The sequence below is a fragment of the Patiria miniata genome, unplaced genomic scaffold (assembly GCF_015706575.1).
Source record: "Patiria miniata isolate m_02_andy unplaced genomic scaffold, ASM1570657v1 HiC_scaffold_2, whole genome shotgun sequence".
Lineage (NCBI taxonomy): Eukaryota > Metazoa > Echinodermata > Asteroidea > Valvatida > Asterinidae > Patiria > Patiria miniata.
In genome coordinates, this window is record NW_024037058.1 from 3,096,469 (window position 1) to 3,112,587 (window position 16,119).

Consider the following 16,119-nt stretch of genomic DNA (forward strand, 5'->3'; position numbering starts at 1 on the left):
CCTCCCCCGGGGACCCGTCTAGAGTCAGGGGTTAGGTAACGTGACAGAAATATTACAAGTGACCCCTGACCCCCAGCGCGGGTGGAAGAATTTGGCGCCCTCCCTAGGGTGGCGTTGCTCTACTTTTGGCTCGTTGGAGTTTGTAGCTGTTAAGAATCTTTTATTGGTTAAACATTTTCCCCGATGGTTAGCAGCGAGAAATGGTGAGACTCACATGTGGCATTATTTGCCTTTTGATCAGTAGAAGGACCAAGGGGTTACAAAAGGGGAAATAATATTAATGAGCCAAATTGGCCAAAAATGAATAACATACTTTCAAGTCTGTCACCTTTTCGATTTGGTACCAATCTTCATGCGTTAAACAATATCTTGAAACTGTTGCCACACCCAGCAAACGATTGACGTGGGGTGGGGTGGGTACGTCTCGTGGCTCATAATGGCCCACATATCTATGACATAGTTTAGAAATAGTAGTAAATAGGTCTTAATAAAAAGCTTTCATCCGAAAACAATTTGTTGCAAAAACGAACCATTTAACAAGGAAACAACAGCCCAACAGAAGCGTATAGTATTCGTCTTACGATGACATTTCAAGAGTATTTTCCAGACAAATTTCTCAAGTTTACTCAGCTGTGCAGGATTATTCTCTTGCAAATTCTCATCATTTAATGATGGGGCCTGTGCCTTGCCTCGAGGCCTGACCTGACTGACGACGTTTGAAATCATTATTCATCACACGAAGACCAAAAGAAATCTGGGATTTTTTTTATTGCTCGTGGCAAAACTCAACTAAGAAGACGACCCCGTGAATTGCGTCGGGTTTTTTGTTTCACGCGGTCGGCGCGAGCAGGCGACCGGGCAAGATAATGAGTAGGGCCGGGGCTCTGCCCCATCAAGGTGATACACCTGGCCCTCGGCACTTTAACACTCGGACACTTTGGTGTCTTTCGAGCTCCCCAAAGATAATAGAAATGCACGATGGGGGACGAACACCCGAAACATTTACGGAATCCTAAAATTCCAATCGGGTTAATGAAATCAACGGATGGTGTAAAAAGTCAGGAATATACATATATTTAACAGTGTATGCCAGTTGGCCACTTAAGCATACTAAAACGGCCTTTTATCCTCAAAAGAGCTGTGTAGCCTCAAAAGCATATTTTGAATGAATTTAGTACAATCTTCTATGACTTTTAAAGGCCCTCTCTCCATTTAAACTGATTGCAAATGTTAAAATAGTGTTTAACCATAACGGGAGATGTCCTTCAATATAGTAGCTGACAAGATTACACAGCAAGTTATCCTTTCGATGTCTGTATTAACTCAGCGACACTCCTCTCATCTTCACATTGTCGTTATTGCTTGGTGTATTTCGTTCGGACTTCGAATCCCAACAGGACCAAAGGTTGATTAATGTTCACTCGGATTTTCTTAGTTAACCCGCCCCTTACACTGCTGAATGGTAGTAGCTTGTTATGTCGCATGGCGCGGTCGTATATAGGGGAAAAGGGGATGAAACCTTTCCACTAAATTACTTCTGTGCATGCAGGCTTCAAATGTGAATTCTGAGGTACGGTCCAACTTAGTTAGGTAAGTTTTTGTTGTAATGTTCGGAATTGGAAAAAAGAAAGATATATTATCTGAAAAGTCAAGTTTTTTTCCCAGTTACCTCCATCTGCCTTTAGGCACAGTAGGTCCGCTATTGTATAATACCATCGGTAAGATTCTTGAGTGAGTTTAAGAAGTTGGAGAATTTGTTTTGAAATTTGACGACGGATGTACTTCCTTGTCCCCATACTTAGTTTGAAAAACACCTAAAGAAAAATGCCGGATTCTGGCTGCAAGGTGTGAAAACTTGAATGCTGCTAAAAGGCTTGTACTTTGGCGTAGGATTAGCAAAATCTTGAAATATCTCCAAAGACCCACCGACCGAGAGGGGGCGAAATGTAACAACCCGCCGCTAGACTCCATCCCGCAGAAGGTGATAGGATCAGATTTAGGGCGTGAGCGGGAAAGCTTTGCTGGATAAGCTGGTTTGGGATGTAGTGCCGTGAGTGTGAAATGCTGGCAGCTTTAGAGGGAATTGAATTAGTCAAATATAGGGTGGTGAAAACATGAAGATCGGAAGGTGGACCTTTGATGCACCGGAAATACTACGAAATAATGATTTATTTTGTGTTTATTTTTCTTTTTAATTTGGCAGCATTAGTTTGCCCTGCACTATCAGAAAATGACATTTAAAAACATTATTATGTTAAGTTTCTATTGGAAGTACGTTATTTATCTTTGCATCAACACATCATACGAAGGCATAAAACAAATGATATTCACTGTTCTTGTCAACCGTCCGAATGATGAAAGAAAATGATTGGAGTTTATACCGACCAAGCACATATCTAGTTATTCCCATTCATAAATACCTTTTCGGTCAGAAAATCAAAATTTTCGGTCCAAAATTGAAGTCAAAACAAGTCAAAGAAAATTTCCAACAATTTTGTGCAACATTTTCACTTCATGTTTTTCGAAACACCCCTCTAGCTATATAATGGAGTGTCCAGCTCGCGAGTAAGTCGTAAACAACTCCTTTTATGGAAATTGGCACGCGCGTCGCGCGTACTGCGCGATGTCGCGCAGAATGTAGCTGTGACGGTGCGTTGTAAATTTTGGACTTTAACATACTGACTCACTGGTAGCATGGAGCTATATAGAAGCTGGTAGTATTTCGCATGCCTACGTGAGGATTGTGAACGTTCAACCAATTAAACGGTAAAAGGCACCGGATTTCATAGGAGTCCAAATTTCACGTGATACTGGAAAAGTATTTAAGACCAGCCAGTCGATCTTTATCAACCGTTTAAGACCGGCCTCATGACGGGCTCTCGACCAATAGGAATGGGTACACTGTTTTAGATTTTATGAATTTGAAATCAGTCTCTAGATGCAGGCAAAAACAGATCCTTCCTTAGCGCAAATCTGGGAGAAAATCTATATTTTAATTATTGTTCACATGCCTTTTCAGAATCAAGGGCTTCATTCTAGTGTGATAAAAGAGTATCACAATGCAATGACTTTTTTTAGTTAAAGTTAATTCATTTCAAATTACACCAACAACAAATAAAAGAAAGGTATTATGTATGAAACTTGAAAGATCAAATCCTTTAGAAGCCATTCCTATGTTCGGCAAAAAAAAAATAGGTGGCAATAAAAAATAAAGATCATTTTGAGGAACTGACATTGTGACGAATCCTTCGCTTAGATTGATGGTTGTTGTTCTGTACACAACTCTTTATGTATATTATTCTAAGAGGTTCATTAATGTATTCAATGCTCAGTACATGGAGCAAGGATAAATGGATAGAGCTATGATATTCGAATGGTATAAAACCCAATGTTGTAGATGTGTTTATCCACGGTTTAGCATGGTATGGTATACGAATGGTATAAACTTTAAACCAATGTTGTAGACGTGTTTCTCCATGGTTTAGCTTAGGGCGGCAGCTGGGTGGATTTAGGTACCGTTGTCGACGGGTGTTGGGGGGCGGGGCTCAGATGTCGCCACTTTCCTCCTCAAGGTCTTGTCCACAGTCATTATTGCGACACTGAAACAATACTCTTACACAGTGCCTCCTTGAGCCTTTTGTGCAGGCGGGGGGTTATCCAGTGCGCTCTAAATCAACAACAAATATCCGCTGCCGTTACGGGTTGACCTTCAGCGACCGTCTGTCGCGCGAGGCACGCCTAGCCTCTCCACAACAATGGAGGTCATTGCCAAGTTGGGACCCGGCCGGCCGTGCCCCCTCGATCCCCCACACGTTTCCGGCGAGGCTCATAACGATCGATACCAATACCAACGGGGGACTCATTGAAAAACAAACCCTGTGTCGCCTGCTTCTCTGTCTAGGCATCCCCACAAGGAGAAACTTCAGCTTGCATGGATACTTTCTCTCTATGCAAGCCGTAGGTGCGAAATCTACTTAGTGGATTGAGGCCGCCAGCCTATAGCGACCTCATTTCGGCAGCCACCGTTCCCAACTCATGCAGCTACTTCGTAAGACTGACTATAGGAGTGGATTAATACGGACAGCGCGATTTGCATCAGGGATCGTCACCTACGGCCTACTCGAGTTTTGGACGTGCGAAAAGTTCGATCCTCACTCGACTGCTTGACGCCGATCAAGGGCCCGCACGCCCGCCGAGTGCTCTGATGTCGCTACCCAGCTACGGGTCCAAACAAAAGTCCCCGGTCCCTGATTCTCCATCTTGAATTTTTGACACCTTGCTCAGCTATGGGCCTTTGGTTGAGTCTGGGAAATAATGGGCCATTGTAGGTGATTGTGCGCGGGCCTTTCATGGAACTGACTTAATTTGACGCGCGAAAATTGCTGGCCAGCAATATCCGATGGAATCATGGAGAGCAGCATTGCGAGCTGGCCAATAGACCATTATCATGTTGCGTGATTTTTTCCCATTCAAATCAACGTAACCAAAGCGAGGCTGCCAGAAAAAAATAGTCTGGTTCCTTGTTGCGCAAAAAACATCATCCTTCAGTACTGTTATTGGATACAGGGAACATGACTGAAATGGTGGCTGCATGATAAAGGCCTATTGAATGAGAAAAGAAGTCATGTGATCAAGATTACCAAGTTTACGATCGGCTTGTATCATGAAATGCCATCCAAAGCTCAACTTTTACAATTTGTCGATTTTCCCCCTATAATACATTTTTAACTTTATATTTTATTCGAATTAAAAATCTCCCTCATTTCCTTATTTGGAAGTCTGCAACACCCTGATTTTAATTTTTTTTGGCACAAATATATCTGCTTTGCGAGCAGCCTACCCCGCAAGAACGGGAATGATTATAATTAAATAGCTAAACATGGGCCGATTTTGTTTTCGGTCGATGTCTCATTCAGAAGTGAATAACTTTTGTATTGTTAGAAAAATAACAAAGTTATAAAAGGAATCTATTTTCGGGACGAACCTCGAAAATAGCACGGGCAGTTGCATCCTTAATTTTTTTATTTTTTATCTTAAACACTTTTTACAGAGCAATAGGCCTAAACAATAAGGTTTGGACTGCAACAATAATCATATCGATATAAAGAACAAATGTAGAACTTGTTAACGTTAAGTTCTTTTTCAAAAGTGTTTTCAACATTAGCTTTCAAATGAGTTATTTCTAATTACCTTCCGGTGTTGCTTCGATATCGTCATCTGCAACGAATGTGAGTTATGTTCGATACATTCCCCCCGTGTCATGTCAGTGTAATAATCCATGCGTGTGATTTTGATCGACCAAGTGAAATCTCTTCAAACTGTTTTTCGCAGGAGTTCGTGTTTGCTATTCCGATTACGTTGGTGTTGTGTTTTCGGAAGTGAATAACAAATTAAATTCTGTACGAAAACAACACAATCATCATCATCAGGGAGATTAAAATGGCATTCAAACAGGACATTCCTGGCACGAAATCTCGAAAACAGCTCCGAGCTTATCACGCACACGGCATCATTACGACTAATAGGATGTACTTGCCAGGTTTTGTTTATGGCCAACCCAATATAGGTGGGCCAACCGATGTGATCCCAGAATGTGGAATACCCACACGTGTACCCTATCTTCTCTGCTCAATGAATCCATGTTATGATGCGCGGCTTTAGCACGGCTCCAGCCGGTATCCTGATCAATGATGCATCTTCCATGCCTTCTTCGCCCCCTTGCTGCGCGCGACTCCGCTGCTACCGCGGGATGTGAAAGTGGGTCAAGGGTCAACGCGGCGCCGCCATGTTAGATAAAGTCAAGCCAGCTACCTGTCATAAATGTCATTGACGCCAAAGCATAACGCTAAACCATGCGGAAATGTGGCTGTGAGATCATTACGACCAGGTGCGGCCAGCGATAACCATGGTTTCAGTACCATTAGTTCAACAAATTCAACTCAATACAAACTGATGGCGGTATATTATTCTCACCTATTTTAAACTCATTTTAAGAGCTCAGTACTGTATCCGTTATGTTCCATTTAAAATTAGGATTTTGCTTTACATGCATTTTTTTGTTTTTTACATCACTCAACATCAAAACAAGAATGTTCAAAACCTAACCTAAAGTTTCAGCTTAGTGGATATTACACTTTTCGAGAAAAAAACATTGAAAAACCATGCCCAACCTTTTGATCACGAGACACGATTTCGCCAATACAACTCTTTAAGTTCCCAAAAATCGCTCAATTGACTGATCGTTGGAAATCACTTACATTTCTTGATTTCTTCTTTTCTTGTAAGTGGCAGCAAGCCAGACGGAATAATCTCACGGGGTGCTTATCTTTAATCCAAGTAGGAATTCTGATTATAATTAGGTAGGTTACTTTTGGGACAAATGCAAATGATTTTATGTGCCTTTAAAAACTGTGAAATGCGTAGAAGCCCGGTGGGGTCAAAAGTAATTTGACAACAACACGCCGTAAACAAAGATACCAATGAAACGTCCAATTCCGGCACCGTGGGTAGTTCATTATTATCGAACATGCATACCAAAAAGTAGTTATCGTGAGGAAAGCGCAATTTGCTTAGCTGATACTAGCCGTGCTTTGAACAACTTTTCCTTAGGTTTTTGTCTGGAACTGTTCTTTGAGTTAACTTGCAATAAGTAAAAAAACGATCGGAAGGAACGATATTGTAGTTTCAATACTACATGTCTGTGAAATGTGCTTTGGATTTTGTGAGTTAGAGTCTGCTTGTAGACGTTCTTTAACCTTGACAAGAGGACGAGGTCGGGAACGCTTTGCGATTGACGTTCACCGGAACGATTCTCGGTCAGGACCCGGCTCGCACTTTTCGCGCCATTTCCCGTGAGTTAGCGGCGCCACCTCAATTTGTAGGAATTTTCTGGGCTTTACAGCGACACTCACTGAATCGACTAAAACGCGATCATCGCGAAGCGTGGGTCAACCGGGTTAACTCCTGTCCAAGCGCTGGATTTCGCCCGACTATTGAATTGATGATTATCAAAGACCTACATATTTTTTAATGGAAAACATGTGGTCCTCTCGTCTCTTTTTTTTTAGGAAGCTGGGAAATTGAAATAACATACGTCAGAGAGGCGCATGAGTTGATTTGGCTGGCCCTGCAGTAGGCCTTTGTGTGATCACCAAATTCGGACAAATTACTCTAAATATCTTGGTGTACATTTCAGCCTGGATATTGCCGCGTATGTGACATGAAGTTGGCTGGAAAATGCTAGCCTATACGCCTTAACTGGGATGGAAGGGTCCCAACACTTATAAGAAACTGTTGGAATTTCAGGCGTTCTATCAGGTATACCAACGGATGGACCCCAAAATAGTTTGTTTTGTATAGAAGCTCGGTTCCATTACTCTGCTCAAACCAAAAATCCCATTATTTATATGGTCTCAACTCTTGAAGACACTTTTGTGTGTGTGAAAATACGGTGGTTTTGGTGCTCAACGATTTATCATGAATTTGAGTGAATTACAAAGTGGATTCACACCAGCAAATGTTTGATTGTTGTGCTTGCATCATGTTCCATATCCATTTCCATATTCCATAAAATAAACAAAGTGCACTTTTTTTCACGACGTTAGCATAAAATTGCGTGGAGATAGCTTTTTGCCTTACTCTGAGCGAGTTTTCCTCAAAAAATGATTCATGTATTTGGGTCTCAAATGTAAGACTTGTCATTTTCTTCGTTTTAATCATTGGAAAAGAATGGAAACAAATTTAACAGGAAATTGCCAAACTAATTTATACATGCAAACAATTGAACACGAATTTACACGAGTCAGTGATCAAATTAAATGGATAAACCCGACGGGAATTTTGCGCATGTCCATTTGAACTTGATTTAAGTGATAATGAAGCTAGTGAGTACGAAGTACGGTCTTTTCTTGTGTAGAAACTCGACACCATGACAGGAGGGAAGAACCAGTCCAACACAATATTAAAATTGACTAGTATGTCGAAACAGGTAGACTGGTACACGAACCACCTTTTTTTACTATAGCAATAGCGGTTTAGACATCTAAAAAGTAAAAGGAATTGGTATAATGAGAAATCTTGGTCTCAAATGGGACATTAAGCCAGCAGACTACAACTGCGTCATTTTGACGACACTGTAGATAATTGAACTCTACGAGAATGCCAATTTTTCCTATCCGAGATATTGCATTTGAATTTTAGGTAAGAATTACCGATAGCACGCAATAAATATAGATTTAAAACGTCATGGTCTTTGCTGTGGTAAGGTTTATAAGGCAGCTTATAGTACTGAAGTAGTAGTTTAGAAGCCCAACATTACTTATTGCTTTTGACTCATTTCAATACCTGCCATTGAAAAGCCTAGGCTTAATTGCGTTTTTCTTTATCCCCCCTATATTCCTTAGATTTCTCTTAATGTACACGCATTTTGATTTCAATTTTGTTTGTGATTGAATAGAAATAAATGTTGCATTGAATTGTCTTAGCGCCAGTGGGTACGCCCGGGTGGCCATCACAGCAGCCACTAACGAAAATGGTGTTCCTCCTTGTTGGGGCTGACGTTATTTTGACGGCGATCAAGTGGCCTTGCGCAGGAGTCTGGATTCTTCCAGTCGTCAGCGCTTCAACTGTTTAAAAAATTGATTTGCGGTTCGCGCGCACATGTCTGTTCTTCAGACATTTGGCCGTGGGGGCCCCTTCAATGCACGCCATGTTACCAATTCATAATGCTAGTACCGTGTGCACCAACGACTCCATCGCCGTGGGCGAGTTCTAATCGTTACGGTTCGCGCCTAGCTTTACACCGTCAGACACCGGTGTCTCGATGTGGGTGGTTGGATGTGCGAGGCATTAAGAACAACCAAAAAATAATATGTACATGTGCAGTAATCGTCTGAATGCCAAGTTGTGCTATAGTTAGCCTGAAATCAATAGTATTTCACGCGGGGAAGGGTCTGTACGGCAATCAGGCGTAATTATGGAACTAGGAGAGTGCAGCAGTGGTAGACTCGATTCAAGCCGTTGCTGCAGTCAACACTTACTGCGATTTCATCTCCCTCAATTCCAACACGGAATGCTCTCTGCAAGGTAACTAGAGATTGAATTTGTAGGGTTTCATTAATAGAAAAAAAGGTATTTGTTGGGTCTAACATAAATGAAACTACACTTTCAGATTGTGTACACTGAATAAAATCGGTTGATACTACAGGCAGCAGCAGACAAAAACACCCAGAACATAACCATGATATCACTTTCATATTGTTCTATTCGCTTATGGCAAAAATACAATAAGAACAGCTTCAGAGTTTCAAGTAGTGTTTGTATTAACAAAATACGAACAGGCAAGGTAACAAATGTGGTTTCTGAACTACCATTAGGTCGTACAAACCATGAATTAAAGTTGATGTCTGTCAAAGCTTAAAAGGTATCGTCGAGTTTGCGCGGTTCTATCCGCAACGAAATCTATCCCACTACGACTACATTTTATGATAACGAGGCCTCGTAGTGGTACAAGGTCTCAATAGGATCATATTGGTCTTGCATGATTCAAATACTGCCCAAGCATGCATGTTTTGGGGAAAAAAAGAAAACGTCTGAATCACAACAAGTAGCTATTAAAGAGACTATTTTTAAAGTCTGTCGTCCGATTTTGTAGCTCTCTGAATAGTTTTGCCGAAGCATTTTTTTTAAAGTTTAAAGCACGGGACCTATTTTCCAGACACAAATTGGCTGCGTCGTGTCAGAAACGCATTAAGTCCCAACAGCTTTCCGTGCCAAGTTTTCCGTTCGCGCCCTCTCTGAATGACACGAAAAGAAGAAGGAGAAATACGCATACAATTGCAAAATTTAATTATTGATGGCATCAATATGCGCCTCAACAGCTGTGGTTGCCCAACCATGGCACCGTTGGGCTGTGGGATGAGACTGAGAAACAGGTGGCGTGAAGCCGGCCCTGGCAGGAGTCAAAAATGCATGCATAAATATTGCCGAGGTGTGAAGGCTGTATTAAAAGATCATTAGTCTAGTTTCTTTATTTCTTCTAGTCTTCCATCCCTCGCCCTGTTCGTCGCTTAAACAATGTGTGTTACAGTGGCACATGGGATGCACGCAGAGGGTGGTTTACAAATGACCCACAAGGGATGGGGTGTTTCATCACTCTGGTGCACTTTTGTGGCAGGGAGTTTTGGGAGCAACTATAAGACAGGTAACGTGAGGTGTTCAAGACGTTTCACTACAGCCAATTTGTAGTTTGTCGTCACAATAAAGACTCTTTTATACAAGTATGGTGGGTAGTCCATCAAATCCAACGATGACATATGCAAGTATAAAAGGCTTTCAATTGTTAAGAAGTTGATTAGTTGAAAAGCTCAGGTCAACTTGTTTATAAAAGACATGAGTCCATCTACAATAGTTTAGACGTTTGTATTATTGGAAAACAGCTGTAGGGCATGCAGTGTGCGAGTCGTACCTAAACAAAGCAATGAGGTCGGCACAAATATTGTTGACATACACAACGATTTAAAAAAAAAACTGGTCTTGTCATATGAGGAAAGTCGTTTGGGAGAGGAAGACGTTCATCATCCGTTGTTTATAACCTTACGAATATGTTCTAAACTTGAAATTGTTTGAAGTAATGTTCAACCCGACCTTGGTGCCTTCATGTTGAGACATTTAGGAAATAGGTTAATCTTAATGTCAGTGATCCCATTTTACGTTTGAGAGAAATAAAAGGAAATTTAAAAATGACGCACCATGCTGTATACTAATGGAGTTATAACGAAGGTACAAATGAATTATCTTAATGATGTAATGCAACATGCGACAATTGACTGTAAGTAAGCCTATTACTGTTGACGATGTTGATCCTTAGTGTATGATCGATCTGATATAGTTTATGATAATAATAATATTATTATTTATAATTTAACTTGATTATAATATACGCACAACATTTCAATCATCTAGTTTTAATACAACCATTACAAGCCCAAGCTCGATATATATCGAGAAATGCTTTGAAATTTCCCATAATTCAATGCTGTATTTCAAGCGTGGTGATGATAATTTTAAGATGAATTTTCGGTCATTGCTAAGATGAGAGGTCCAAAAAGGTGAACGAGATTAATTGTCAAGTAAAAACGCATAATAAACATGCCTGGGTTTGGCGGCTATGATGTATTGTAGGCGATCCACGCACAGTCTTGAACCATGCGGTCAACAGAAAGAAGAAGAAGAAAGTTTCATGTATTAACTATTAAGCCATGATTCAGCACCTTTAAAAAGCCAAGGGCCTGCAGCATTGATGCGGTCCAACGAACCAAACAACCGGAGCGCCATTGCTATTCAGGCAAGTGCCATTGTCTTTCACACTATCACACCTCGACACCGAGGCGGCTAGGGCTTCCGACCGGCTTAACACGCAGTCTTACCGGCTTCAATCTCACTCTAGCTCTCCCCTTGGTCAACAAATCCTATCAAGAGGTGAGCACACCTCGCATCTGAGATCCTCCTCCCCAGGGGAGCGGGAACAAGTGTCAGAGTGCGCCCCCCGGCAAGCCACGCTTGCCTCACGGTGCTCCCCACCTCCGCTTTTAATCACTTTCGGCGGGAAAGGGATACCCAGGCGCGAAGAATCCAAATGAGCTTATGCAAAATACATCTCGGTGTTTTGTGGAGGGAAGAGAGAGCTGGGTTTTGATTTGAGCCTTGTTGCCCCGAGCGTTGTTTCTCTACTCCTAGGAGGCTGTCGGCGGCGGCTTGCAAGCAGATGATGCTATAGACACCAAGGGTACTAAAGAATGAAGACCGAGCTCTAGGAGACGGCTGATGAATACTCAAGTGATCCCTCGTTCAAGTTCCCGCCAACCAAAAAAAGGAGGGAAAAAGAGTGAGACATGCACGGTACTTGCCATTGATTTCTCTCCTCAGCACCGACAGGAATTGGGGAGAGAAGAAATTGTCAGAGGGCGTCCAGTCGGAAATGATTTCTTCGCCTGCCTGATTGTTCTACGATCAAAAATCATGCACTCGGTCGGGCGGGATAATTTAAAGGAAAGATTTGTAGCTATTCTGGCGACAGATTATGATGGCATGCACTCTAGCGTAGAGAAATGACTAGTCGCTTACTGACAACCATGCGTGATGATCATTGCGCATACATGCCGAAGTAATTCCGATTTTCTCTCACACACGGCATTTTCCCGGCGGAAGAAAAAATACGTCACCGGCGTTAAAACAATATCACACAACGTATTGACATATTATGAAAAAAATATCAGTTTGAGTGCAACTGTTCTCATGTTTAGCCGAAGATGCGAGGAAGAAATCGATGGTAGCATCGTCCATGTGTATTGGGTGTGCCGGCATACCCAGAGCTCATTATGTTGATGTACTGGGTACAGAAACGGACTCAAACAAGTTAAAGATAGATACAGCCTCTCATTATTTTGTACCAATCCTATATTAAGAACACAATGGGTAAAGCTGAACCTGGATCTGGACAAGGTGACAGGTGATGTGGAGCCAGCAATCTCCACATCACCAAAGATGTTTGAAGTCCACTCCCTGATTCCATACTCGATATATGACGATCCAAACTGGCACAGTTTGAAACTACATGACGGATCCATCTGACCTTCACTTAACTTGGGTAAATATAACCAGAGTTTTCTTTTAATTATGATGTCATTAGAGTGCTATTTGCTTGTGTTGCAGTTCGAACATGGGGGATTATCTTAGATCAAAGATGGATTGAACGAAGGATGGGTCAAATTGGTCATCTTTGGAACCAATCACGAAGGGCTTCATAAAGGTTGATTTTAAAAACCACCCCATATGACAACGAATTCAAATCTAAGTAAGAACAGGTACACAAGACCTGAGGTGTTCATTTACACCTGTCGGAAAAATGAAAGCGACACCACAGGTGTTACTTTTACACTGTATGCCTCGATCGGGTGGAAAGCCAGAGCTGACGTCAATACAGTGAAGGTCATCAGTGGAGCGTCAGATCAGTTAAGTTGACCCAAAACCCTTTGCGTTTCCTATCAAGATTCGTCGCAGAGTTAAGTAGCAGGAATACCATCCAGCGGGCGTGTTCTTTTTAGGAAAATGGCGCAGATGTACATGTATAAACGTGCATGTAACATGCTTATCATGCTAACAGATGCCATTTAGTGAAGAGGAACAAGATGTAACGTGGACCAATTGTCTTTATCATGCATTTTTACTGCAAAACGTTCTTCCTTTTTTAGGGTATTTTTTAACACTTATGCACATGAGAAACAGGATTCGAGAGCTAAAGAAAGGATATAATAAGCAAAATCCATGATTGTTGAGTACATTGTTGTCAGTGACTCCTTAACATAGATTGAACGTTTGTGCATTCTTCACCTCAACGGGCCCGCTCACTTCTAAGGATGTGATAGTAATACAGTCCTCGGCAACACCTTTATCTCATTATCTCACAGCTCTTTGCGGATCAAATTATAGATGACCGTGATCTGTTCGTCTGGCCCATGTCCCTGGCTAATTCTCCTCATCGGTTCAATTCAGCTGCTCTGCAGCTCGGCCCGCCGGTCACACTGTCTCCAAGAAAGCAAGCAAGCAGGCAAGCTAGTCCTGATATCTTTTTAGTTTCTGATTCAATTATCGGGTTTTCCCCTCGCTTGGATACTTATGATGCTGAACGCTTATTTGTACAACTGTGTGTTACCAACGTGACTCCCTGGCCGTTTTCAGCAGGACCGATCCGTGGGGTGTCACGAAGCCCACACACGGCCGACGCTCCGCAGTTGACTCAGGGCTCGCCTCGCTGCAACCACCGATTTCTTTTCCTGTCTCGGCATTTTTTCTTGCTAGAAATTCAGGACAAACATTGACTTTTCGTGGCTTATGATCATGACTCAAAGCTTCGATTGTAACACTCTTCTATTTTGGAGGTGAAAGTAAAATCGCCGGTAATTGTTTGCCGTCTGACACGTAGGAGTCTAGTTGACACATCACTTTTCAGATCTGTTGACCATTCTGGGCCATCTATTGACCTTATTAATGCCTCACATGCAATTCGCTGGTAATCTGCAACACCGTCATGGCTGATGCTGTTTTACAAGGTGTACCAATGAAGATTATCATCAGGTTGCCAATTCAGTTGTCAAACGCTCTTCGGACAGTTCAATAATTTCAGGTGTAAACTCTACGCCAGGCGTTTGAGCTTGAACTTACTCTTTATGAATCATGCTAACCTCTCGGCGATAATGTGAACCCCTGCCATCTTTTCGAATGATCATTTCAAACGATTTCATACTCTACAACACTTTGAACACAATAGAAATAGCAGTGATATGTCCAAAAGAGGCATTGGTATATAGACAGTTTCATATGAACTCTGCAGGGCTCAATTTTCTTCTGAATTTGCAGCGTCTCAAAAATATACAAAGTTTAGAGGTTTGGAGACATGCACTAATCAAAAAAGGTCCTAGAGCCTCATGGTAAAAACGACCAAAGGACCACCGACTCCCAGTCTAATCTTTCCCCCTGTTCACATCACATTTTGCCACAGTATTGTCAGAGCACGGTGGGTTCTGTGGAAAAATGAAAAACAAATGTTTGCACGACTAACAACACAGGGAGAGAGCATCACATTCAAATTATCCAAGTCTTGCTACTGTGGAACGAGGAGCCACATCACATGCGTGTTACTATAGCCACAGGACCAAGCCAACAAATCCCTGCTCTTGTGTTTGTCCAAATAACCATAATTAACCTCGGATCAGAGTATTAATGGCATTACACGGAGCCAATAACAGTTTTAACTGGCGGCCGTCTTCGCCACCCGTCAGTATTATTAGCACGCAACACTCGCGCTCAGTCGCCAAATGAAACAAAAAGCGCGCGCTGATCCGGCGGGCTCGTCGGCGGATTTACGCTCCACTTGGCGCGTTTCTTCTTCCTCCCTACCACAAAATGCCACCGTTTTTGTGGGCCGGTGTTAATGACTTTGCAGACGATCATCCTGGTGGGGCTGTCTGCACCGTCTAGCCGGCGTTATTATTCTAGGGCTTACCAGAACGGCAAAACCCATTCCAGACGATGATCCGAGTGACTATAATAGAATTGATGGTTTATTTACTTTGCCAAATTAAATGACGCTTCCTTGTGTGTGACGTCAGGCAAAGCATGAATGGTAGTTTCAAGTTTAATATCATTCCCAATCACCAGAGGTTCCGTTGTTTGCATATCTAATGACTTACAGCTTTGAAAATTGCGCTGAAAGGGTGAAGGACCTTTGTTCAACAAATTCGTTTAATTGGACAAAATTCTATCCAAAAATGTGTGTGGTTGGAACCATAATCCACGTTTTGCATATAAAATGTTTGCTACGCGATTTCGATTCTAATGTAAACTGTTATCGCATTTGGTCTTCATTCTGAAAAAAAATCAGGGGCATATCCTACTGTGGTGTTGTTGACGGACGCCGATATTATTTATGTTAGCGTATGTAGACACCACCCACCAAGAAAAAGGTGGAACTGGAAGTGAAAAGAGAAATATGAACACCGAAGGAGCTTAAATTAAAAACATCAGGTTGAAACAGACTTTAAACACTCAAAACTGCTGGAAACGAAAGTGAGAATGGGACATGATTTGCAAACATTCAAGTTTCAATAATGAAAAGTGCCACCAAGAGCTGTTTGATTATATCCCAACGTTGACCATACTGGGGACCAGTAGCTAGTTTTCATGTAAAGCCTTTGATTGGATCAACTCTGCGCGTGCGCAGTATGATTTTTTTATTTTTGAAAATGATGTTTTCGTTCTCACACATGGATGACAGTATGGCTATCGGAACACTGACCGTCTTACCATACCAGTGGGCAAAATCGCCACAGCTTCTGCACGAATGCAATTTTTAAGCATTTAACTGCATAAGTTCAAATACTGAAAGCAGTGCCCGTCTCTTTATTGATAGTTACCAGAGACTAGCGAAAATCGAAACTTATCACCACACAGACTGCGCATTAGTGATAGCACTGTTGCCATTTTGCAATAGGGTGGTACTGCGCTTACATTATCGTTGTGATTTTGTATCCAGGGGGTGGGATTCAGACCTACCCTAATTTG